The 26,107-nt window shown below is 44.7% G+C and overlaps 1 protein-coding gene and 1 non-coding gene across 2 annotated transcripts in view; both read left to right on the plus strand.

Annotated features, from left to right (window-relative positions):
- Positions 1–26,107, plus strand: part of ATP10A (ATPase phospholipid transporting 10A (putative)) — a 176,257-nt gene that overhangs the window by 40,225 nt on the left and 109,925 nt on the right.
- On the plus strand, positions 10,115–10,221 carry LOC116750303. The gene has a single exon (XR_004348999.1). It is a non-coding gene; the product is annotated as a U6 spliceosomal RNA (small nuclear RNA).

Here is a 26,107-nt window from a genome sequence, read left to right on the forward strand (position 1 = left end):
TATGATTTTTAAAGACTACAAAGCTTCTGCTCTAATTATTGTTACCATTTACTTCATTGTTCATGAATTTTTTAACGGGTTATGCATTCCTATACGATCCTTGTGCAATCTTGTTGTTTTTGCTGGACGTATTCCTACAGGGCTCCTGAAATCTGAAAGAAAAAACCTTTCCAATATAGATGCCCCAATTGTCAGTGTCAAAAATAAGCTGGGTGCCAGTTTCAGAGGTCCCCCACCTCACTGACATTGGCCCCCAGCTTATTTTTAGTCTTTGCCTAAAGGCAGACAAAAATGGCATCTTCTTATTTTCAATTTGTGTCTCTTTGATGGTAAGATTGAACATTATTTCCTTAGTGTTACTAGCTATATGTTTCCTTTTGAATCACCTGTTTATCCCCAGTTTAAAAAAATAATTGTTTACTTTTCATTAAATTTATAAGCTATATAGACATATACCATCATGTATATTAATTTTTATCTAGCATATATGTTGCAGGTATTTTTCCCACTGAATCATTACTTTCAGTTTTGTTGAGTGTTTTTTGACACAGAAAAGTTGAAAACTCATATAGTCATATCAATCTTTAGTTTTTTATACGTTTTAACTTATAAAGTTCTTCCAAACCCTGAAATATCAAATAGTCACTTACATTCATTTTTGTTTTCCTTATGATTTTGTTTTAATTTCTCTCAAACATTTTACAGTGTATTTTGTGAGGGTAGAAAGTATGTTTTTCCCTTCATATAATAAATTTTCCAAGAAGAATTTGTTGAATTTTTTTTCTCACCAATTTAAAATCCTACTTTCATTGTATTCATTTTTTTCGTTTTTTTACTCCAGACCACCAGTCTTACCCTGCATATTCCTTTGCACATTTATAAACATTTTAACATGTGGTGGTGAAAAATCACTCCACAGTTTTCTTAGGTATTTTCACCCATTTATTTTTCCATGTAATATTAGAAATATTTTCAAGCCAATATAAGTGGGTTGAAAAAATGTCACCAAAAATGTCCCTGTGGAGTTTTGGTTGGGCTTGCTCTGATAGAAGGAGAATCAACATCAATATGGTGTAGCGTGTTTCCATTTAGGGCCATGGTTGTCCTCGTATTAGCCAGCTTTTCCTTTTAAGCTGTTCAGAAAGCACTGCCGTTTCCTTCATAAAGATTCTGCACAGTAATTTTTAAATTTATTTCTTTACATTTGTAATTTTTGTGCTATTGTGAATGGTCTACCTTCCTTGGACAAGCTCCCTCCCCCAGATTTTTGAGCTAGTGATTACAGATGTAGAAGTATGCTGTTCAATTGCATGTGGCTCTTTCATTGAAGTTTTTGATTATGATCATATCATGATAGTTCTATCATACTTATATTCATCTATATGTGAATATATTTACATTTACCACTATATTTACCACTTATATTTACCACTATAGTATGATCTATTCCTTTAGTGTCTTTTGTTTAAAAATATTTGTTTAATATTAATTTACTGTCTTAAACATTATTTATTAATAAAAAATTATTAATAAATATATTAATGTTTGTCCTATATTTTCCCACATTAAAATTTCATTGGTTTCAGTTTGCTTTAAATGTATCCCATAATGAACAAACACTTTTATTTTTATATATTGTTTGCATAAAAATAAATTAGCAATGTAAAATTATCCCTAAGGTTCATTTTAATGGAACCTAAGATCAAATAAATAAGGGTATGGGTTAATTATGCTTTTTTAGGTGACTTTTTGTGTTTGTAAATTAATCTTCCAGTTGTTTCAAGCAAATTCAATGAAAAATCAGTTTACTAGAATATTAAAACTAATTTATAGTGAAAAACAAAAATGAATACATTAGATATTCCATCTAAAGGAATGTACAAGTAGAACTTTATCATCATCGTAGCATTCTACATTTAATTACGAAAAATAACCTTTCAAATTCTTTAGCACCCTTCTTCTAAAGAGCCGTATTTGGTCTTGTTCCCATTTTAGAGATAAGAACTCTGACCCTGGGAAGGTCAAATAATGTGCACCCACCTGGATTTCCATCTATGAAGAGATGAACTGATAGTTGAACCATGGAGGTGACCAGTGTCCTCCCAGCTATGATCTGGGTGGACTAGAGAGTTTGGAGAAAAGAAAGAGCTGGTAGTGTGTGTGCATTTGGGCAGTTGTTGTTCTTACGAAGTAAATGATTTTATACATCATTTTAGACACTTTTGTAAGATTAAGTATGTTATGTGAACTTTCATTTCCCAAAATGAATAATATTTTCATAGTCTTCATGCAATCAAAGTTGGAAATTGATCTATTAAACTGATCTATTTAAATAAGGGTTTACCTTCTAGTGGGTTATGGACTGCATTGTTTGTTAAAAGAGAGAGGGAGAGGGCTTCCCTTGTGGCGCAGTGGTTGAGAGTCCGCCTGCCGATGCAGGGGACACGGGTGCGTGTCCCGGTCCGGGAAGATCCCACATGCCGTGGAGCCGCTGGGCCCGTGAGCCGTGGCCACTGAGCCTGAGCGTCCGGAGCCTGTGCTCTGCAACGGGAGCGGCCACAACAGTGAGAGGCCCGCGTACCGCAAAAAAAAAAGAGGGAGAATTGCATTATAAATAGATTACTTAGACTAGTAGATTGTAAAATTCGAGCAGAATGTTTTTCCTACAGATGATCAAATTCTAGGGTGGGACCCACACCTTTTGTAGCCCAGAGTAAGCTATAACAGAAATTCTCACACCCATTCTTTCTTTTTTTTTTTTTGCGGTACGCGGGCGTCTCACTGTTGTGGCTTCTCCCGTTGCGGAGCACAGGCTCAGCGGCCATGGCTCACGGGCCCAGCTGTTCCGCAGCATGTGGAATCTTCCCAGACCGGGGCACGAACCCGTATCCCCTGCATCAGCAGGCGGACTCTCAACCACTGCACCACCAGGGAAGCCCTCACACCCATTCTTATAGTAAGTAGGCTTTTCTACTGCTAATGAGAATAATACTCTAAATGTGGAGATCTTAGATCTCTTCACTTTGCAGATAGGTCACACCTCAAAAATTCATACAGATAAGACAAAAAAATCAGTTTTTCTCACTTAAAATTTTTTTGTAATGTCATATTATCTCAGAACTGTGTAGCATAGTATTTGATGTAGCAGGTTAGGGAGAGAAGTAACCAAATCTGTGGCATGGTTGACAGTTACCTTTTAAAGAGATATTAAAAGCATAGTAATATTTTTGAAAATATCAAACCAATGTATACTCTTAAAAAACATATTTTTTAAGAAAATTCTGTATTTCATTTATTTTTACTGTGCCCATCATTAACAGAAATCTGGATTTTTGCCTTACATAAAACCAATTATATTCTTTAGGCACAGAAAGGAAACATTTTGAGTTCATTTGGTTTTTCATATTTTCCCACTTTTGATTTAAAAGCAAAACCAGAAAAGCAACATAAGATCAGTCATTTTATTCATCACAAGTTTTATTGCCCTGCAAGTTCTGTTCACTAACTTCAAACATTTTAAATTATCAATGTTAACTATTATTGATAATAAAGGAACAGGTATATCTCACTTTTAGAAATATTTTACGTCTTCCATCATAAGATCCCCTATGATGGAAATTTCTGGTTTAAAAAAGATTTACATAGTTTTCCTTCTTATCTTAAAATTCCTTCCATAAGACACAATTGTCAGAGTAACCCTCAGATTATCAGCCTAGAATTGGAAAGGCAAAATTTCCTTTCATTTGCATGAGTTGGAACTGAATTGACCCATCAATTTAAAACACAAAGGTAATAATAGCCTGTGTAAAGCAAAATGTATCATCCTAAGAGGGGAAGCTAGTTCCTTGGTAAAGTTAACATTTCCTCGAAAATGGCTAATAAATAAAACCAGTCTTTTGTTTTTAACATTTCCAATGTAATATCATTTTCTTGGAAAAAGCCACTTTTCACATGTGTGGAATCTAATCATTACAATAAGCCTAATAAAGGATGTTTGCAGAATTTATTCCTGAATTTGGTTTTAGGCCGTGTCCTGTAATAACCAGGAGAGGTGACCTGGTGTGTCGGGTGAGAGTTGGAAGAGGTGAGCTCTAAGCTTCTTTGCCGTCTGCAATGTTAAGACCACCTGCTAATAGATAACAAAGTTGGTGCATTTAAGTTTTCATCTTCTTCCTGCCTGGCCACTCCTGGGAGTGAGAGGAGCTGTTGGGAGGGGCTGAGGGGAGCGTCTGGGAGAAGGGTATGTCCCCTCGAGGTGTCAGGCTGTGCAGGCACCCAGACCCTATGATGGACGATACTATGCTGCAGAGGCCAGCCTGGCCCCAAGACGTGCCCCTTGTTCCTGTGCAGTTGCAGTGCTGACTGAGTTTCACAACAAAGTAGACATCAAGATTTTTATAAATGTCTTTATAAGTCTCTTTTTCTGAACTCTGAAGGCAGAGGTTATTGTGGACCACTGGTTTGAGACCTTGACACTCCCATGGAACAGGCCCGCCATTGACTCTGTAGATACTATTTAAGAAGTGTCTAAAGTAGAACCTTGAGATGGTTGCAGAGCCACAATCCCTCCTTTATGCAACGAGAAATCAATGCTGTTATGAAATGAGAAAACAGGCCTAAATGTGCAAGTAGCCGATCTGTGGCTGCAGTTTTCTGGTTCTCCTGTCACCTCCCCTGGGTCCCTTCCCTAGGATGCCACACAGATTTCTCCTGGTTTAGAATATGAGGTTACGTTAATCATTTTGAGTATTGATAATCTCAACTGATCAATAACCTCAACTAATTGGGTTAAGTGAATAGCTATTTGTGTCAATTTTTGTTTTTGTTTTGATGGAGCACAGCTGCTTGTGTTTTATGGAATTTAACTTCTGAGTGCTCAGTGGTTTGACGTCAACTTGGTAGAGGGTGAGGGGGTGGAGAGAGTTCAATTTAATCAAATTGATTTTAGCAAACAGCAAAACAGTTAACTGTAATATCTTTTTTTCTTGAAAGGATGTTCTAGCTTCTTGAGAGAACCTTCTTACATAAATATTCTTCACAAGCCAAATGGACATTTTGTGTTTGGGAGGTATACACCTTACACAAATAGCGCAGATATTTGTGCATTTTCCTATTAATTTTTGAACATTGGTCCCAGACTCTGACAAACTTCACAATACCAGGTTAATATGGCTGGCTCTGCCTTTATCTTCTGTCTGTCCCCAAAAAAGGAAATGCAAAAGAATTTCCTCTTTTTTGTACACAAAATAAGTTCCCAAACCAGAAATAGTTTTAAGGGAAATCCAAAGTGGCCTAATTGAAATTTAAGAAGGCTTATTCATTTATATTTCGAAGTAACAGACTCCCTTTCTGCCCAGCTTGAAGACGTGGAAACCTCAGGGATCACAAGGAAACATGTATTTTCCAGAGCAACTTAAAAAAATCGCAGGAAAATGAGGTCCGGGTTGGCATGGGTGGTCCTGAGGAAAAGGGCAAGTGAGGATTTGGACTGCAGACCCAAAGGCGTTGATCTGCAGACGTCATTGCTGACACCAGGTGATGGGCATCGTTTCTGGTGCCTGTCATCACTTCTGTGCAAGCAGATTTCCACCTGCTGTGACGTTCCTTCTGCCCGAAGGGTTTCCATTTCCTTTCCCAGAGTACAGGTCTACCCAGGATGAATTCTTTCCATTTTTCTAGGTCTGAAGAAGTCTTTATTTCTTTTTTGTTTTCAAAATATGTTTTCACTGGGTGTAGAATTATAGGTGGACAGTTTTTTCTTTCAATAGTTTGAAGGTGTTGCTTCACTGCCTTTTTTGCTTTGGTGTTTCCAATGACAAGTTTATCATTCTTGTCTTTGCTTCTCTGTACGTAATGTATTTTTTCTCTGTTTTTATGATTCTCTGTCATTGATTTTTAAGCAGTTTGAATATGATTTGCCTGGGGTGTCGTTTTCTTCTTGTTCTTGTACTTGGGATTTATTGAGTGTTTTGAATCTGTGATTTATAGTTTTCATCAAATTTGGAAAAATTTTGGTCATTATTTCTTCATCCATTTTTCTCTGCTCCCCCACCCACCCCCTGACTCTATTTCAGATGTATTAGCCTACTAGAAGTTGTCCCAGAGCTTACGGATGTTCTTTTTATACCCTCCCATCTTTTTTTTTTAATCTATTTTTCATATTGGATAGTTTCTATTTCTGTGTTTTCAAGTTCATTAATTTTTTTCTTTTAAGATGTCTAATCTGCTGTTAATCTCATCCAGTGGGTTTTTCATCTCAGACTTTGTAGTTTTCAACTCTAGAAGTTTGATTTGGGTCTTTATTTTTTAAATCTCTTCCATATGTCTACTTAACAATTTCATCTTTCCTCTAGTTCCTTGAACACACAGATTATAGTTGTCACAACTATGTTAGTGCCCTACTCATTCTGTCATCTGTATCATTTCTGCATCTGTTTGTATTGCTTGATTTTTATTTTCTTGATTACCTTTCTTCTTCTTTGCATGCCTTTGGTTTTTTATTACCAGGCCAAGTGTTATGAATTTTACTTTATAAGCTGTTGGACACTTCTGTACACTTTGAACTAAGAAACTTACTACTCTAGCTGGTGACAGCAAAGACTATTCCTGGACCACTGGGAAATTCAGAGATCTTTCCTTTGCTTTTTTTCAGGTGGTTCTTTCCCTGGCCTTGGGTTGTTTGCTCAGGGCCCCCTCGGTTGGTCTCCAGAGCAGCTGGCCTCTCTGTGCAACTCTCCCTTTTTGGCACCCTGCCCTGCAAACTGCAGCGGACTTGGTCTCCCTGGACCCTCAGCTCTCTCCCCTACCGGCTTGGGGAGACTGAGGGCTCTGCCTGGTTCCCCATCCTGTCTGCAGCCTGAGACCCTTCAGACAATAAAGCAGGGCAAGTGTGGGGCTCACCTCAATTGCTCCACTCTCACAGCTTCCTGCTGTCCAGTGTCTGAAAACCATTTTTTTAAAAATTTATTTAATTATTTATTTTTGGCTGCATTGGGTCTTTGTTGCTGTGCATAGGCTTTCTCTAGTTGCAGTGAGTGGGGGCTACTCTTCGTTGCAGTGGCGGGCTCCTCATTGTTGTGGCTTCTCTTGTTGCGAAGCACGGGCTCTAGGCATGTGGACTTAAGTAGTTGTGGTGCACGGGCTTAGTTGCTCCGTGGCATGTGGGATCTTCCCAGACCAGGGCTTGAACCCGTGTCTCCTGCATTGGCAGGTGGATTCTTAACCACTGCACCACCAGGGAAGTCCTGAAAACCAGTTTTTAAAATGTATTTTGTCCCAGCTTCTTACTTGTTTCAAAGTGGAGAGTAAATCCTGTATATTCCACTTGGTCAGAAGTGGAAGTTGGCGATCAGTTTTGAAAATGGAATTATACTTTGTCTTTTTTAAAACTCCAACTCAGAGATTAATAGTGTGTTTTGCTGCCCTTCCACAGCCAGGTCTCAGAGTAGCGTATTCCCCTGTGTTCAAAGAAAAATAAAGACAGACTAGTACCCAAAAAATAGCTTGTTTTAATTTAAAGTGGAACAGAATGAGTATTTTTTCCTCACTGTTTAAGTGTGATTGATCGTAGATAAATTAAAGGACTTTGATATCATCAGCAAAACATTCTTGCCAGCCCAGGGACAAATACAAGTGTACTTGGAAAAGGTTTGTGGGTGTGCTTAGGGCGTCCTTATTATTTTCCCTCACTTTGAATGAAAAAAGAAACATTTATTTTTATAGTAATGTTTCCTCAAAGTGATTGTGTAGCAGTGGTAGAACATAACACTCTACATTACAAAGCAGAAACAAATCGAGCTTTGTACTCAGCACAGGGCATGATATCCAAAGTACAGAAGTGTTCTTTAACACGGTAAGAATCTGAGTGAGGTTCCTGTTTCCTGACTTATTTTTAAAGTGTGATTGACACTGTGCTTTTTATCAGAGGATAGTCAGAAACTAAGGAAACTGTTTAAAAGACAAACAAACAAAAAAACAACTAACTCCTAGGCGTCAGTTTCTTAGTGGGCCAGGCAGGCACTACAGCTGTCATCTTTGCTCCTGTAAATGTTCGCTATGTCTCCTGATAAATTGTTTCCACTTCAGAGGAGCTGGGTGGGGAGAAACATGGACCAGGCACTGAGCAAGCATCACCATCGCTCCAGGTCCTGCATGATGCCGTGCACTCTGCTGGCTGGCATCTTCCAGCCCGTGCCTCAGTTTCCCCGGCCTCACAGAGTGGAGAGCAGTGGGGCTGGGCCTGGGGAGACACAGTGACTGGCGGAGTGAGCTGTGGTACAGCTGGATTAGGTGTGATGTCGGTCCCCGTGTGTCCGATGACCCATGTACACTGTCCCTGTGTCCCTGACACTTGTGATGTTTCTGGGTCCCTGAAGCTTTTCCTCCCCACAATCTCACTAGTGCTTTTTAATTTTTTTCTTGTAAATTTTTTTTCTTGTAAACGACCAGGCCGTGCCCTGATCATTTTGTCTTTCTCCTCTCTCTTCCCTCTCTGTCTTCATCTCCTGTTTCTCTTAGTTTTTTCCTCTCCTTTCTTTTCCCAACTCTGCTGTATGTCTTGGTGGGATGCTTCCCTCTCTCTGTGGCCAGGAACTGGCCAGTCAGCAAAGTTTGCCTCTGGCCGTCTTCCTCTTAATCACCCAGCTCTGTATCTGTAGAGAGCCTGCAAGAGCCCGAGTGATCCACGTCTGCCTGGGACATCCCGGCAGCTCCCTTCTGGGCTCCTGCAGTGTCCCTGATGCTGGCCTTCCCCGCCTCTTGTGTTCACCCAAACTGACCCCTCTGGAACCTATGCTCACTGGGCCCCATTGTCTGGTAGCTTAAGGCTGTTAATGGGTTGTAATTAGTGAAGTGAAGAGAAATTTCTGCTAAGGTGGTATCAGGTCACCTGTGACCCCTGCTGGATGACACATGTCCTCCACCTCATTTAAACACACACTGTTGTCATGGCTAGGAGACCTGTTCTGACTCCAGATCAGGGCAGTTAGTTCTCTGCTTCTGTCAGGCTGTATAGTTAAAGGGAAGGCTGTGCTACACTTGGCTTCTAGGCATAATTATGGTGCGTCTTCCCATACCTCACCTCCCTGGCTTTGCAGATGAATTTCTGGCCACCCAGTGGTCACCCCCTGGATCCCAGTAGTGGTACTTTCTGTGGAAGCCTTTTCCATCAGACCTGGGAGACCTTGTCTCGTAAGTCCTGGCCAGGACTGTTTGCTCTGTTTTCAGACTGTGGTAAAAACATTGCTTGTTGTAGGCAGGTAGGAGGTAAAGCCCTGTGGACATAGAATCATAGTTTTATCTTATATATTTAAGTTGCAAAACAGTCTGTGTGCCCAGAGCTCTGTGGGCATTGTTACACTTTGAAAACAAACAAGTATAGATGTGTATTTCCCAGAACATCTTCAGATTTAAAGGAACCCTAAAATATGCAGGTGAGAGGATTGGCTTGCTCTTGAACTGCCTACCAGCAGCTTTGAATTCTAAGCAGTGCAGACACTCAAATCGTCCCTTTGGTAATTCATCCACGCCTTCATCTCTGCACCCCGTCTCCTGGCAACCCCGCTGCTGTACTATCAGGTAACCACAGACAGGAAAGTTAAGGAAACTTGAACCAGGCCCTTGGGCTTTCGGCAGCAGGTCTTATTAGAAGGTTTGCAGGAGATGAGGAGTTCGGGGATAGTTTTCCTGCTTTGGCCTCCTCATTTCTCAGCCCCCACTCTGTAACACTTACATGGATCACAGGGAGTTAGCATTAAGTGATGGGGAAACTGCCATCAAGCCTTCATCTCTAGTTGAAGACCCTGACTTTGAAAACTAGATTCTAAAATGCACATTGTCATTTTTGGAAAAAAAATTCTTGTAATTAATTTCTTATGTCAGGTGGTTTGCCATACATGTCCTAGATCTACCTGAAGTGCATATAGTCTGCAGCGTGGGTGACCCCAAGGCAGACCACTTCTGTATTGGCCGCCAGACAGGATCTACCACCCAGTTCTGCGACGGCAGAACTGAGAATACAGGCCATGGGAAAGAGGGCAAAGTATCTTCCATCCCCTTCTTGTTTCTACTTCAGGATTTTTAGCAACAAGTCCTCATGCTTAAATTACCGTGTGCTGTGCTCGCTTCAGCAGCACATATACTAAAATTGGAACGATACAGAGAAGATTAGCATGGCCACTGTGCTAGGATGACACGCAAATTCGTGAAGTGTTCCATACTTTTTGTATAACTGATTCACTTTGTTATAAAGCAGAAACTAACACACCATTGTAAAGCAATTGTACTCCAATAAAGATGTTAAAAAAAAAAATTACTGTGTGCTGCTAGACCAAAGATGAACGGTGGTCATGGAAACATCTTCCCGCCTCTTGGTGTATCCAGGTGATGAGCACTGTTCTCAGGCACATGGTGCATCTATGTAACTATGAGTGAGTTTGAGGTTTTCCCAAGAAGGAAAGGAAAATGAGCACAAATAAAAATTTCTGAAAGCAAAAATTTAATTACATGTTACCTTGAAGATAGACTTTACCAAAAAAAAAAAAAAAAGCCATCTTTATATAAATGTGCCCTTTGTTAATGTTAGCTCACAGCAAATTTGTGGTGAGGTGGATGGAGTTCTTAAGGTTGGTTGCTCATTTGATTTTTCTCGTCTTTAGTTTTAAAAGAAACACCATAATTTTGAGAAAGTCAAAGTGAAATGTGTGTCCTCCATCACTCTGCCATCAGTAATTGTCCCTGGTGCCCTTAGTTCATGGCTCGCCACTCCCACCCTGCTCCCACTAGACCCTTTGTGGGAGGTATGGGCCTTACAGGCTCCCTCCTGTATCCCATCTCTTGGGGATTCCTCCACTGTGACATGTGGCCCCCACCATCCCACACTCAGCTGGGTTCTTTTGGGGGGTGGTCCCACCTCCCTGCCTCCCACCCTCCCATCTGGGGCCTCCCAGGGTGCTCTTACTTAGAGTGCAGACTGTCTCAGTGCTGGAAGCTTCCGCAGGGCTCAGGCTTCAGAGAACACAAGCAGGAATCCTCCCATGCAGCCATCATGTCTCCCCTCCCCACCATGTGGGCCGTCTCCTGTAAGGACCTTATTGCCCACTTGTGGCCTCTCTGCATACCCCCATCTCACGGCCAGTCAGTGAGCACATCACATCCTCCCAACTGTGACCATCTTCCTGAAACCCAGGAAAGCCTGTGCTGATGTTAGTGTGTGTGAATCCCCCCAGCCTTTAATCCTAAAGCCAAACTCCACCTTCTCCAAGAAACTTCTTCTAAGTTCCCCCAAAGAATAGACAGCATTTGGCATAAAAATATTATAGATCCAGGCTGGTCACCTGAAAATACTGGCATAAAAATACATGAGTTGTGAATCACTAGTTCCTTATACAAACTGCTTTCTCACCTGGGAAGTAGGAGACAAACGGGAGAGTGTTTTGATGAGAGTTGATCGATAAATTGTGCTGAAGTATAGGTATCCCCCACTTTTCGAAAGTTCAGTTTATGCCACTTTGTTTTTACTTTTATTTATTTATTTTTTTGCGTTCACTTTTGCTAACCAAAAGAAATCCAAAGAGGATTTTTGCTTTTATGAAAAAAGGCAAAAAGCAAAAATAGCGTTTGTTTTGCAGCGAGCGGCAATAGAGGCAATGCACACCTCAAAGAGTGACACCACCAAGCTCTTCCTCTGGGAACCACACTCAGCATCTCTGTATCTAGTAGCTTTGAACTGTGTGAGCATCTGTGCTTTATCTAGATTTATTTTTGTGCATCCCTTGCCAGCTGTGTTGAAAGGTAGTTGCTTCTTCATTTATGCCATTTCAGGTCAGGAAAAGTTTCATAGAAACACTCTGCTTTTGGATAGTGGGGGAAACCTGTCATCCGTTTTTGCTCATTTAACCATTAATTTATGCCTAGCTGCTTCATCCAATATACCCCTAGCACAGTAAGGCCATAGTGAGACCTTGAAGAAAGCAAATGCAACAGTGAGGACAAACCCTAGAACTGGGAAGTAACTTTGCTACCCAGTGGTGACTCATGGTGGTGTTATTTTCATACTGTGAAATGAAGGGCCTTGTTGTGTAGTACAGCATGGGAACCAACAGTTAAATCGGGGGCTGTGTGCTTTCAGCCTACTGATATATTTGGCACTTGTGAAAGTAAATAGGACACATTTAACTTTCAATATTACTTAAATGGTGATTGCTTACTGCTTTTTTTCTTACTGGTATGTTCTACTGTGATCTTCCTCAAAGAAATCATTCAGTCAAACTTTTTTTTTTTTTTTTTGGTGGTACGTGGGCCTCTCACTGTTGTGTCCTCTCCCGTTGCGGAGCACAGGCTCCAGACACGCAGGCTCAGCAGCCATGGCTCACGGGCCTAGCCGCTCCGCGGCATGTGGGATCTTCCCGGACTGGGGCACAAACCCATGTCCCCTGCTTCGGCAGGCGGACTCTCAACCACTGCGCCACCAGGGAAGCCCCAGTCGAACTTTTTACCTTCACTTCCACTATAGTTAGAAAATCTGTGAGGACATCATTTCAGAGTCCCAACTGGCACCAACGAAAGTGTTTTTCTCTTTAAAATATTTGGTTAATTAGGACTTCATTTAAAACCATCACCCTACAAGGAACGTTTGACCATCGCAAGAATCTCAAAGCATTCATCCATTCAGCCAGCAAAGCCAGCTTGACCTGTGGGAGGCCGGGCCTTGGGCAGGGTGAGGGGATGGGCGGCCTGAAGGCCAGTGTGCACCCTGTGCATGTGGCCTGGTGGAGTGGGTGAGGAGGCCCACGGGCAGGCTGCCTGCCCACCCTCCCTGGTGAAGGTGCTCAGAGCCTGGGCATCTCGTCCCCTTGAGCGTTCAGAGGCACTCAGTGGAGGAAAGAAGATGGCATTCGGGCTGATTCTTGAAATATGTGAAGATTCCACTGCATGAAGAAATGAGTGAAGGGTGTCTTCCTGGTCTCACACCCAAGGTGGCCGTTCTTTGAAAGTCCTGAGTACTTCTCCTTTGCCCGTCTTTTGTTGCTCCTGAAAAGCTGAGCTCCCAGCTGAGGTGGAGGCAGTCTGTGTGATGGAGACATGGGTGCCTTGAAGGGTAGGCTGTGGTCAGAACTGGGCCATTTAGATGCACTGGAGAAAACACATGCCTGCCCTTAATTTCTCCTGCTTTGGGGTCAGGGAGCATTCACGGTGGAGGGAGAGCAGAAGGTGTGTCAGGGCGGCTGTTTCTTCTGTATTAATTAGAAGATAATTATGTTTAGCAGTTTGCAGTTGCTTCTTCTCAAAGCAATATAAGGGGCTTTCCTAAGAATTAAGATAAATGTCTTGGGAAGACTATTCGAAATAACTAGCAGATGTGCTTTTCATCTTTGATTCTGAAATACCTTTTCCTCCAGACTCTGGGAATTATGGGAATTTCACGTTTTCTTTTTAGTAAAGGTAGAAACTTGTTTTCATGAAGCAAATTATGAAATGTTTGCCAATTCCTAGAACTAGGTGAGTTTTGGGAAGGAAAATAGTCCAGCCTTCCTTTTTTAACCCCTGGATTTAGAATTTCCTTGTGTTCTGCCCCTAGAAGGGACACATAAGCCTCCAACTTGTGGGCCCAGGTGGTGCTAGAGTGGACACAACCCACGGGTGTTGAGCTACAAGACTTCGACTTTTATCTGGAACTTTCTTATATGTTCATGCATTATTTTCCCAGTCAAAATCTGTAAATAGCCAGCTGTTCGAACTCAAACATAGCACAAAAATATGTATTAAGTGTGATGCAGGGGGTGGGCCCACTTTTTGGTGAATGCTACTATTAAAACATTGATTATGATAAAAGACTTTCTGTTTCTTAATGAGGCAGCATCTCTTTTCCCGGATCCGGACTCTTGTACAGCAGGAGGAACTCAAGGTGGTGAAGTGGGGGCCCTGAGGCCAGTGTGTGCTGGGCCTGGTGGATTCCATCTGCACTGTGGGTCCTAGGGACTCAACCAGTCATTCTAAACTAGCTGGAGAGGCATCGCTGAGCGGGTATCCAGCAGGGTCCTGTGGGCCTGTGTGTAGATGTGGAGGTTGGTTCTCTCAGAACCTTCTCCTGCATCACCATTAGCTTGCCACACCTGCTGCACATGCCTTATAAGATTTCAAAAGAGAGTTTTTACTTTTCCTCCATTCCCACCTTTCTGTTTTCCAAACCCAGGATGTATTACAATTTGAGCAAATCTAAAAAGCCAATACTTAAAATTCCTGATATTTTTATAATATTTTATACTTCTAAAGGAAATACCACATAATATTATTCATTCAGCTGTATAACAAACATTTATTTGACTCTATATATTTAATATTCAAAAGTGCATGCTGGATAAAATTGGTTTGATTCCCAAGGACAGTTCTGAGAGGTGACTCGCCTGTGTCATTAGCCACGTTTTCCAGACAAGATGACTTACGTTCATGTTCCTAGTAGTTAGGTGGCTTATCCAGGCACACTAAGTGGATGCCGGAGGCTGATTGAACACGTCTGTCTTTTTAGATCTCAGGCTCTTTCTACTTGACTTCCACGTGTGTCAGTTGTCCTCGATGTGTATATCTGTGTGTACCCATCCACGTGTACGTGTGTGCACCCTCCCACACCTACAGACATACCGCACACGCTCAATGTGCATACACCACACACACACGCCTCCCACTCGCGCACATCTTGTGGCAGGGCAGTGTGCAGACAGAGCAGCAGTGTGGGTGGCACTAAGGCGTACTCAAGCCCACGTCTGGCAGATCTGTGGCTCCCAGTCTACGCTCGCAGAAGCCAAGGCCTATGGAGGTTTGGGAATTGCCCAGCTTGGTCCAGACTGAGTGAGGTTCATTCTTGGGCTTTCCGAATTCACTGTTGGGTTTAGCAGGTGCTGCTGGTGTGTCTACTGTGGGCTATCTTGGCCTTACAAGCAGGACGGCAGCACCTCGGAACCTGAGGGTCACATCCTTACGGAACAGGTGCTAGTGACAAGGGCCCTTGGGAATGGGGACTGGACTTTGCCCGCCAGGGGTTAGAACGGCAGTGGCCAAACCCTGGTTCCCACGGACTAACTAAGGCAGAGCAGCTCGGGCTGCTTGTGTAGGTTCCATCACTCTCTTTAAAGAACTCTCCATGGTGGGTGAGTTGCTCTAGTGATGCAGTCCTTGTGTCTGAGAAGCAGAGATGAAACTTGCAGATGCCCAGAGGGCATGAGGGCATCACAGGCCCCCTTGCTCCCTGTCATGCCTCGTCCCTTAGCATGTAGCCCAGCAGAACCAACAGACACTGGGTGAATGAATGAGTGAGTGAATGAAAGGAAGAAGGTGCCTAGTGGGTCACGAGTAATCCAGGGGTCCTAGGGGACTGCATGGCAGATGTGCCTAAGGGATGGTAAGTGGGGGCCCAGCACAGGCCACAGAGTCACAACCTGACCACCTTCCCACGAACCATTGTCTCCCCTCAGACCCTAGGCTGCTGTGTCCAGGGTCAGAGGGGGATGTGTCCCTGTGGCCGGGTCTTGCCTTGTTTCAGGAATCGTCCCCCCTCACAAGGGTCCCTTGGCCATGAGGGCACCAGGGGGGAGCTGACTTCAGGACACATCCCACTGAATATTGGCCACACCCTCCTCACATATAAAATGCACTTTTACCTGATTTCTGCTCATGATTTGTTTTAGGCAGCATAATGGTCCCCCAAAGACGTCCACCTCCTAATCCTCAGAATCTGTGAGTATTTTCATGGCAAAGCACAGTTAAGGTGGCTCATCAGATGACCTTAAGATAAAGAGATTATCTTGGCTTTTCTGGGCGGGCCCATTATAATCCCAGGGATCCTAAGATGGAAGAAAAAAAATCAGGAGAGAGCCAGAGAGATGGAGCTCAGTGAGAGAGGCCTGACGCCACGTTGGCCTTGAAGGTGGAGGAGGGGGGTGGCCTTGGAAACTGGAAAAGGCAGGGAGACGGGTTTGCCCCTGGAGCCCCCAGAAAGGGATGCGGCCCTGCTGACACCTCGATTTTAGCTCAGTGAGGCCAATGTTGGGATTCTGACCCCCAGGACTATAACATGATAAATTTGTGTGGCTTTAAGCTTTGCTTGTGGTAATCTGTTACTGCTGCCAGAGGGAGCTGGTCCATAGTCCCAGACTCTGACTCAGTGCATCCACGTGGCCCCAGCTTCAGTGAGGGAGGCCTGTGGGTCTGAGAGAAGCTTCCTCCTTATTTCCCAGCCTGGTGGTTTCAGTGTTCAAGGAGGAAAGCCCAGCTCCGTGTTGCGACGTTAAAACAACACGGTCTGTACTGCAGAGACAGGCATATGCAACGTCTCCATGGTGCACTTTGCCCAATTTCTGTTCTGTTCTCAGAAGACAAGCATCCAGTTGGAGAGTTCCCAAGTAAGTCTTGGCCCAAAAGCAACATTTTACTGACTTGAAACAGGAAAATAATTTTTAAAGTCTCCCTGGTGAACAAAGATGGCTTTGTGTGTGGTACTAGCCTGAGTCGGCCACGTGCCCCCCCGTCATGTGGAGCATGTGTTCCCTGTGTTGGTATAAAAATGTGCGTGAGATCCTTCCCTTTGGAACACAGGGAGATTCTCAGCCTTTGGCCCAAGGCAAGTGGTACTGCTCGCCAGTAACAGAGATATACTGCCTCGTGGCCTCTGTGCTCTGTCAGGCATGTTGGGTTCAGAGATTAGCAAGGAGGGGTCCCCATGGGGGCCCGAGGTGCCCCTGCCACCTGGTGGTGCAAAAGGACAGTAGCCTGGTGAGCAGTAGGTGCAGAAGGGGTAGGGGCAAGGTGCTTTATAGAGCGGAAAGGTGTGATTTCCTTAAAAGCAAGCTGTTCCATGCCAGGTTGAACCATTTTCAAAATGAGCACATTGAGCCCTGATGATTGGGGAACTAAGGGTGAGAGGTGTTGGCTGTCTAGGAGGTGAGTACGAGTCAGCATTCCAAAGCTCCGTGCTGGCACCTTCGCCCAGAGACTCTCACCCAAGACCCCGTCACAGCAGCCCTGAGTACACAGCCAAGCTCATCTCTGCACCCATTCCCTACCCCACGGTACAAGCATTGTCACTGTTGTCCCCACTCTGCAGATGGGAACACAGGCTCAGACACACGCCTGGGAGCACAGCTTGGAAGTGCTGACCCTGGGGTTGAACCCGGGGCCTGGGGAGCTGCTGGCTGAGGGGCCTCACATCCCAATGTGTAGGACAGTGTGAGGGCAGTACATGTGGCTGGTTCCCCAAAGCATCTCTGTCCCCCTGGGGTCATGGCACACACTGGACTGCCTTCCCCAGCTGAGGAGAGGCTGTCACTCCAAAGAGTTTTCTTTTGTTCAAGTTAGTTGCCTAAGAGGAGATACATTTTCCTTTCACCCAGAATGACGCCCCAAACTCTCCTCCGTAAAGGGGAAAGCATGAGGATAGTGCTGTCACTAAAGTTATTCAAATACTGGCGTTAGATTAAATGTGTGGACTTTATTTCTGTATAAGCACATAGACTCTGCTGTTGTTGAAATACTAGGAATAAAATAAAAATAAAAAATAAAAAATAAGGTGAGAACTAGATGTTAAAAAAATTAGCCATGTATTGGTATTTGAAATAAAGTGAATTTTATTAGGATGGGTAGGAAGCCTCCCAAATGTTCCAGAGTGGGCTGCCTGACACACTTTCTACACTACACTAGATCAGTTTGCATTGTTGGGGGGTCCAGATGAAAGCCCTTTATGGGCGTGTCCAGTGCGGGTGGCAGCCAGAGCAGCCGAATCGGGTTTTGTCACCATGATCTGAGGACTGTTCTCTTGTTGGGTGTTTGTCATTCAGCCCCGGTGGCCCAGGAGACCTGGAAGCTGTCTCACCAGACTGGGATCACATATTGCAGGAAGTAAAAAAGCCTTTTTTCTCCTGCTGATTGGAATCTTCTCGCTGTTCTGTGCTGCCCTCCTTGTGCCCTTGGCCTTGCTGCGGGATGTCCACAGATGCGGGCAGCGGGTCGGCCCCTCTTCATGCCAGTGACCTGCTCAGAGGTGTGTCCTGGGCCTGGGGTGCCTGTCCCAGCTTTCCTGGCAGCAGGGGGATTCCTTGTGCCACTGAGGAGCCTAATATACACAGGTGTGTGTTTTGTGAATTCTTTTCTGAAAGATAACCTTTCCAAGTTACTAAAGTTTCAAGAGCCACTGAAGGAGTGAGAGGCCTTTTCAAGGCGAGTTTGAATTACTGCTGCTGCCATTTCCACCCAGGGGGCATTGTCCTGAGGCCCAGTTGGCCCATCCCAGGGGGCAGCAGGCAAGTTCCAGGCAGAGGACACCTGTCCAGGTCACTTGTGGTTGCAGCCATGCCCAGGATGCCTGCCTGGCCACAGGGGCACATCCCCAGTGGAAAGAACCGGAGCGGTCCGAAGAAGGGTGAGTGCTCTCTGATGTCGGCCAGACTCAGCTTGTGCAGGAACAAAGGCTCCCTGGCCAGCACCCTGCTATGGGAACCCCCGTGTGCTGGCCCTGGCTGTGTGTGCACACAGGGTCATGACAGAGCTGTGGCTGTGTGGGTGAAAGAGACTGACACTCAGCACCTGTGCTTTGGCTGTGAAACAAACCCTTTTCACAGGTCACATTTTTCCCAGAGGATTTCATGACACACTACCTCAGTTAAGGAATATTTCCAGGCAGTAATTTTAGTGCTGGTACTTACCTGGCAGTCTTTGGGAAAATAAGTATTACTATTAATAGTGGTAAAGATAATAACATATTGCTAAAACCAAAATCAGGAATCAAATTCAATGGTATTTAGATTGTTAGAGGCATAAGCAGAAATCCAAAAACATTAAAAAATTTTGTTCCTATTTACAAGCACTTTCAATCCCAAATCACTGAAGTGGATTGAGGGAAGAGTCTGTCTCTCCCTCATCTTAAGAAGCTACGTTGAAATCCCAAAGTCGTCATTGTTATGGGTTTAGAATTGGGCCAGAGGTGACCAGTCGGCAGGCCTTCCCGCAGTGGGGCCTGTGTGACAGTCATGTCTATGGCACCCAGGCCTCATGAGGTGGGCTCAGCAGTATGACGGCGATTTGGTGCTGGGATGGTGGGAACCCCTGGCTGATTCAGTTCCTCCGAAGCGGTGTGCTTCTTAACTTTGCACATTTGTGTAGCGACAAAAGATTCTTTGAATGTAACTTACTGTAACCTGCTTGATTCCCCCAAGAAGAAAAGGAAATTTTTTTTCTAAATAAAGATAGGCGAAAACATCTATAATTTAGCAATTCCCATTTCTTAGCATTTTTGCCCCCAATAATCTAAAATTGGAAAGCATGGGTTACGTTCGTAGACGTAGAAGGCCTGCCTTCTGTGCGTGTTTTTGGAGCAGCTCTCCTCTCTTCCAGCCATGAGCCAGGGCATAGGTTTAACCCCCTCTGGTCCTCAGCATCTTCATCCTTAAAGTGGGAGTGGCATGGCACTCCCTCACAGGGCACTGCAAACATGACTGGCGACAGTGACTCTGTGGTGGCCTGTGGGGTCTGGCAGCCGTGGCACAAGGAGAAGGGGACCATCAACAGCATGGCCGAACTCACCATGTCTTTACCCAAGAAGGAGGTTAAGTCAATTCTGAATGCCAGCATTGTTGACCGTTCTCAGAAAATTATTGGGTGAAATCAGTTTCCTGAGGTTACTGTTGCTGTTACTGCTTTACTGGAGAAAATTGGGATTGGACTCCCAAGCTGTGAATTCTAAAGGTGTCTTACGTCCCCACACAAACTGCTTCAAAAGAAATCTTGTCGCCAGAGCATAGTTTGATCCATATTTTAACATCCCTTCCGTTCTAGGGGCTGAATCTTCTGAAGGACAGGGCTTGTTTGACGTTGTTCACCGTGCTTGTCATAACTGAGGGACATTTGCAATAAATCAGTTATGGAGAAATGTTATTGCGGTGAATTTTTTAGAGAACTTTATATAGAGAATAGGTTGCTTGCGTGATTCCTCATTCTGCTTGGCCAGGAGGAACCCAGCGTAGTATTAGTCAGAGAGTGACCCAAAGGTCAGTGCTTTTCAGTGAACCTCGGGAAGACTCCTGGTAGTGCAGTGGGAGCAGACCATCACCCCCACCGAGTGGGAAAATCCATCTACTTCTCTGGCCCTTAGTCCCCTCAGAATGTCAAATGAGAGGAAGGGACCTTGTCATCAATGAAGGCTTCTCACTTTCAAAATTCAGATTCAGAGGAAGCAGAGGGCTCTGGGGAAATGGGGGCCTGAACCTTTCTCCTCTCCAACCTGCATGCTGGAGCAGTGGCCACAGGTCTCTGTACATCTGGACTGACCTTGGTCCCTCTGGGTCCATACAGAGCACTGGCTCAGGCTCCTGCATGGGCCACAGGCACTCGGAGAACAGCACTGGGGTGGGTGCCACAAAGGAGAGTGTCTTGGAGAAAGCCTGGGCCTTCAGTGGGGAAGGTGGCCGTTGGTGCATGCAAGGGTGACCTGATGCTCTGGCCTCCGGGGTGCTTTTCATTTGCCCCTGAGGCTGGGATAGGCTGCCAGTGGGAGCCCGGATGAACTTCATGCTCACTGCTCTCTTGGGGGCCGCTTCACTTTCCGTAAGGCGGGTACCTGCCATCATTTTAGAAAGCAGAGCAGAGCCCAAACATGCTAACCAAGAATAGTAACCATTCCTTCAAAGGGGCCTGGCCACCAGGGAAAGGAAAATGGTTTAAGCAGAGGGAACTCATGCCCAGAGAAACAGCTGCTGAGGAAGGCTTGGGACCATAAAGAATGACTCACAGTAACTCAGGGAGCAGTGAGCACCCAGAGGGGAAGTGGGGAGGATAGTGCTGAAAACAGGAACAAATACTATAAAATACCTAGGAGTGAACTGAACAAGAAGGGCTCAAAACCTGCATGAAGAAAACTGCAGTATCTTTTTGAAGGATCTAAGCCAGCAGGAGGCTTCCTGTGGCTGTGGGTGGGAGAGTGAGTTCTCCAAGAAGAGGGTGCATGTGTTTGTGTGGTTCTGCCTGCAAGGTTCTCTTGGAATTGAATAAAATGGCCTTAGAGTTTATAATGCCCCAGTATAGCCAAGACATTTTTGAAAAGATCAAACAGGAGGGACTTTTCGTACAGTTAGTGGAACCAGGGCTGCAGCATGAAGTTGACTGTGACTCGCAGGGGTGCAGAGGTGGCAGCAGGAAGCACCCCGTGTCACCCAGAGTGCCAGCCGGGGCCCTGCTAGGGGGCTGCCTCCACCCGGGGTTGGGGGCTCCCAGTGATGGGGCTGAGCCAGCACACTCACTGTGCAGTGGATCCCAGTGTCAGAGTGTGGACATGGAGAAAGACATGATAAACCCCAAATACATGATATTATATATGAGAATTTTAGAGTGGGTACTTATGTTCCGTGGGAAAAGGATTATTTAATAAACAGTGTTTATACAATTGGCTGTCTAGAGGAAACAGCCTTGGACCCTCAGGTTGTACTATATAAAAATGAATATCAGTTCATTTGAACACTTGAATACTAAAAAAGAAAAGAATGCTGCACTCCCCAACAAAAAACAAAGAAGTAAACATCCAGTCTAGGGGCACAGGGGACTTTCTTAGCCAGGCCTAGAAAACTCACACATATTTAACTATAGAAAAATTTAAAACTGTTATATGACAAAAATATACTATAAGCAAACATTAAAAAACATAATTCTTTAGAGAAAAATATTTTCAAGGTAAAATAAATAGGATTAATATTTTTAATATAAAAGCTCTCACAAATTAAGTTGTCCAGAAGGAAGCAAACAATACGATAGGAAAAACAGTGGGAAAATAGGCAGTTTATTCCCAGAAGAACAGGTTAAATGGCCTGGGAGTCAGGCAGGAGCAATAAAAAGGTAAGGTGTCCTGTCTGCCTATCAGGTGGCAAGGAGAGAAAAGAAAGAAGCACTTACTGTTTGCAGAAACAGGGCGGGCAGGTACTCTTAGGTACCAATGGAGAAGTGTGTATTGTTGCAGCCTCTTAGGAAAAATTGTTAAAAACACAAGACCTCTCCCAGCTTTAAGGCATTGCCTGAAATGTGAGTCATCCTGCCTGTTTCATGAGAATGTCATACCAACCAGTGAATGTAGAAGAAATTAACTTGAAAACTCTAAAAGTGCCCCCAAAGTGTTTTACATGCTTTACAAATGGGCAGTACTATTATTGGGATAAAGAGTCTGATCCCTGCATCCTGATGTCTGGTGAGCTATTTTGAGACTGTCCCATGAAACTCAGAAAAGACTGCTGTAGAAATGATTTGTCCAAAAACAAAAGTTTTATAACTCACCAAGAGGTTTCTAATTGGTCATGTTCCTTTAGGTGTCATTTTGCTGTCACAAGCTAGTACAGCTCCTGGGGAAAATTCCTTTCTTCTGGGTATGCAGTGTGGCATTGCAGTGAATAATTGTGTGGTCCCAGCATAGTCCAGTGGGGGCTGAGAAAGTCAGCATCCAATCTTCATTCTAAAGAAGACAGAGGCCCTGTAATCGGGGCGAGTACCGCTAGCGTGCTCTGATGTTTAGTATGAGATTCCGAATCCATTAGCGTGGCTTACCGAAGGAGCAGCTGTTTCAGTTTAGGGTGGAAAGGAGACACATTCTGGACGTTATGCAACAGATTTGGGTCTGGTGCCTGCTGCAGATTTTGCCATTTCTGTTTCAGTGCTGAGTTCTCACCCACATAATTTTTAAACTATGTTGTTTCTGTAAAGGTTATTTAATAACCCACGTTCCTGAATGTCCATCCTGGGTGCTATGAAGTGGTGGTCCTCCACCTGGAGCGACTTTGCCCCCAGGAGGAACTTGGCTGGTAGGATTTGTGGGGAGGGGCTACTGCCCCTCTTGGGTGGGGGCTTGGTGCTGCCCAAGTCCCACAGTGCAGATAGCCCTCTGCAAAAAAAAAAAACGATCTGGCCCCAACGGTGCTGAGGCTGAGAAACCCTGCTTTAAAGCCATTATCTCTCTCATTCTGGGCTTTTCCCTTCTTTGCCTGTTGTGTAATTGCTAGGGACCAGGGTTCTTGGCCTCCTTAATCAATATAGAAATTGATCAGAGAAATTGATCAGAGGCCAGACAAGAAATTCAGGCAAGGCTTTATTGGGACTCCTGCTGCAGCAGGAGGGAGCTAAAACAAGTAACAGATTCCCTTGTTTGCTCCCTGAGGGGAGGGTTGAGCTGCTTCCTTATATGGGGTGAGGGTGGGGGTGTGTCCAGGGGTCGGGCCGGAGGGGTGGCTTAGGTGATCTGCCCACCCCCTTGGTGGTGGTGTGTGCAGGGGACATGCGCAGCACCCTGCTGTTGCTCCCAACCCCGTTTTTGTTCCTGGCTCTTCAGAAGTGGCAGTTGGGTTTTTTGGTCTCTTTGTATCTTGTTGTCCAGAATTTGCCCCAACTGTACATACATGCAGTTATTTTTAGTTCGTTATAGTTTCTTTGTATTTTGTAGCTAGAGGAGAGGTTTGTCCAGGTGCAGGCATCGCAGCACTGCAGCAAAGGGTCCCAGGTCCCAGGCCTGTCTTATAATGAGTATATATTAAATTTGGGGTAGTTTCAGAGTCTTGATGGGTCTTTTTAAAATGTTGTGAAAATTGTCCATCTCTGTCTCTCACTCTCTTCATCCCCACATACTCCTTCATTTGTCCACCATCTGAATAATGAATCCATGAAGGGTTTTCTCATCCCTAAGGCATCAGGCCTTGGCACAATGATTATTCCACGAGATTCTTGGATCTCTTGCTGCCACACTCCCATTTAGGGCTTGCCTCTCACTACATCCTGTTTTCTCATTTGTTCTGTTTGCTTAAAAAAGCTTAGTGTTGAACAGCTCTCCCCATCCAGGGCCAAAGGAGTACTTCACTTGGGCCATGCTTGGGAGGCCTGAGTCTAGTCGGTTTGCGTGTTTTGTGAGTTCTCTGGGCTTCTCTTTTTCTTAAAAATGTGTTTTGTGGATCTTTCTAGATACTTTATGTTTGACCCTACCTCGATCTTGAACCATTTGGAGGAAAGAACATGCATTCAACTGCATGCATCCCGATATTTCTGGCCAACTTTTTTTCTGTTAAATAAATGAAGTACGACTTTACTTGGAGCTTGCCTTTCTTATCCAGGGGATGTATTACCAACAGGAGATGTGATAAACTGACAGGTAGACCTGAAGCAATTTTATGTTTGGAAAGAGCTTTCTCTTTATAGGGAAAATTGTTCCATGTCAGAGACGTTGTATGGAATGTTGCTAACCATGCGGTCTTATTTTCTCTATGATTCTACATTCAGTGCTGCCCATACAGGTACCCCATTCACTTAACTGTTCTGAACAATCACACCATCTTTCTAAGTTAAGAAAACAAAATCTCAGCTCTTGCTTTAATTACAAACCACAAATTAAATGTAAAATATATAATACTTTCAAAACCAGACCTCCCCCAGGGCTTCATGGGCCCCGGAGTCAGACAGATTTGGTCCTCGCTGTGCCCCTTTCTGGGTGTGACTTTGGACAGGTCAGTCTGTCCATCCGTAAGTGAGAATGTAGTGTGAGGACTGTGTGTAAGCACTCTGCATGCTGCCTGCTCCATGTGAGGGCTGCACTTAGTCGGGGGACGTACCTACTGTTCTGTTGCTCTGATTATTAAGATGATACTGATGTGTGGGCGCTGACGGGGATTTGGTGTCAGCCTCCAGCTGGCGTGGGCTGAAAGCCTTGTCCCAAGCCATTAAGCATTCGTGAACCTTGTGCAGGTGGCCCACTCCTGGAAAACATTTCCCCGTCTTTCAAGAGACTGAACTCTCCCTTAGTCAGGCAGGAAATGTGCTTGAGTGGAAAACAGGTCTGGAGGGGGAGGAAGAGGGGCTAGGAGTGTTTGGAAAAGTGACCATTGATCTTAACAGTTGTGCTGTATTCAGGTTTGTGCCACTGAAGGTTGAGGCCCCACAAAAGGAAATAAAAATACAGTGACTGTGAGCTCACATTCCATGACTGTTTGTCCAGATGTGATCACTTGGCAGTGGAAAGTGTGGCCCCTGGACTCCTGCCCGTGGTGGTGAGCAGGCACCACGAGGCCTTGGGCACATCTTCATCCTGGGCTCCCAGCCTCCACTCTCTGCCCCGCCTGCCTGCACAGCCACCCCCGCCAGCTTCCCCTCCTCCGCATTCCCTCCCGCGTTGCCTCTGTCCAAGCTCACGCTGTTTCCTTCTAGATAGCTCTCTCCCTGGTAATCACCATGACAGTGCCCATGGTCGGCATCCTGTCACCTCCATGTGTGAACCCTGAGTGCCTATCTTTATCTATCTTGGTCTTGGAAGCATCTCCCACCCCATACGCCCACCAGCACCTTGGACTCAGAATTGCTCACAACTGGACTCTGTTCCATCCCACAGCACACCCACTTCTGGGTGAGGTCAGTGGCTCCCACATTCCAGCCACCAGGGCTGGAGACCTGGGCACCCCGTGCCTGACTCATCTAATCATTCATGGAGTCCAGTCACATCAGTTGTACAGTCAAACTCCCACTTTTCTGTTTCTGTGTCTGAGTCTCCTGATCTCTTTTGCTGTGCCCTGCCTAAGCTCTGGTTTGGGCACTGCCCTTTTAGCCTCTCCCTAAATTCCACTCTTTAGTATAAGTAGTCCCCTTGGGGTGGGTGGGGTATGGGTTAGGCTAAGAATTTTTTCATCCTTCAGGAGCTAAAGTCAGATGCCCCCTCTTCCAGGAGGCACTCCGTGACTGCCTAATCAAAACAAATGTTCTTCTCCGCCCTGAATTGTACTTAAAACATAAGTGAGGGAATTGTACTTTCATCTTTAATGCCATGTTTTCAAGTGGATTTGCTCAAACCTTAAAAACCCTCCATCTCTTCTTTCTCTTTCTCATTCTTTCCTGCCCATCCAAACCCAAGACACACTCCTTTGTTGGTCTTGTTGGGGGAGAGACAAGTTTAAGGGAGGGAAAAATCAAGGGAGGTGAGTGAGATGTGCCTTGTTTACCCCTGCACACGTGTTGCCAGCACCTGAGCAGGGTGTGGGCATGGTGAATGGTGGGAGGGCTTTGGGGAGTTCCCGTGTGTGGTTGTGAAACTGATATGCAATTGAATTAAAGGGAGCAT

Source organism: Phocoena sinus, chromosome 2 (assembly GCF_008692025.1).
Source record: "Phocoena sinus isolate mPhoSin1 chromosome 2, mPhoSin1.pri, whole genome shotgun sequence".
Classification (NCBI taxonomy): Eukaryota; Metazoa; Chordata; class Mammalia; order Artiodactyla; family Phocoenidae; genus Phocoena; species Phocoena sinus.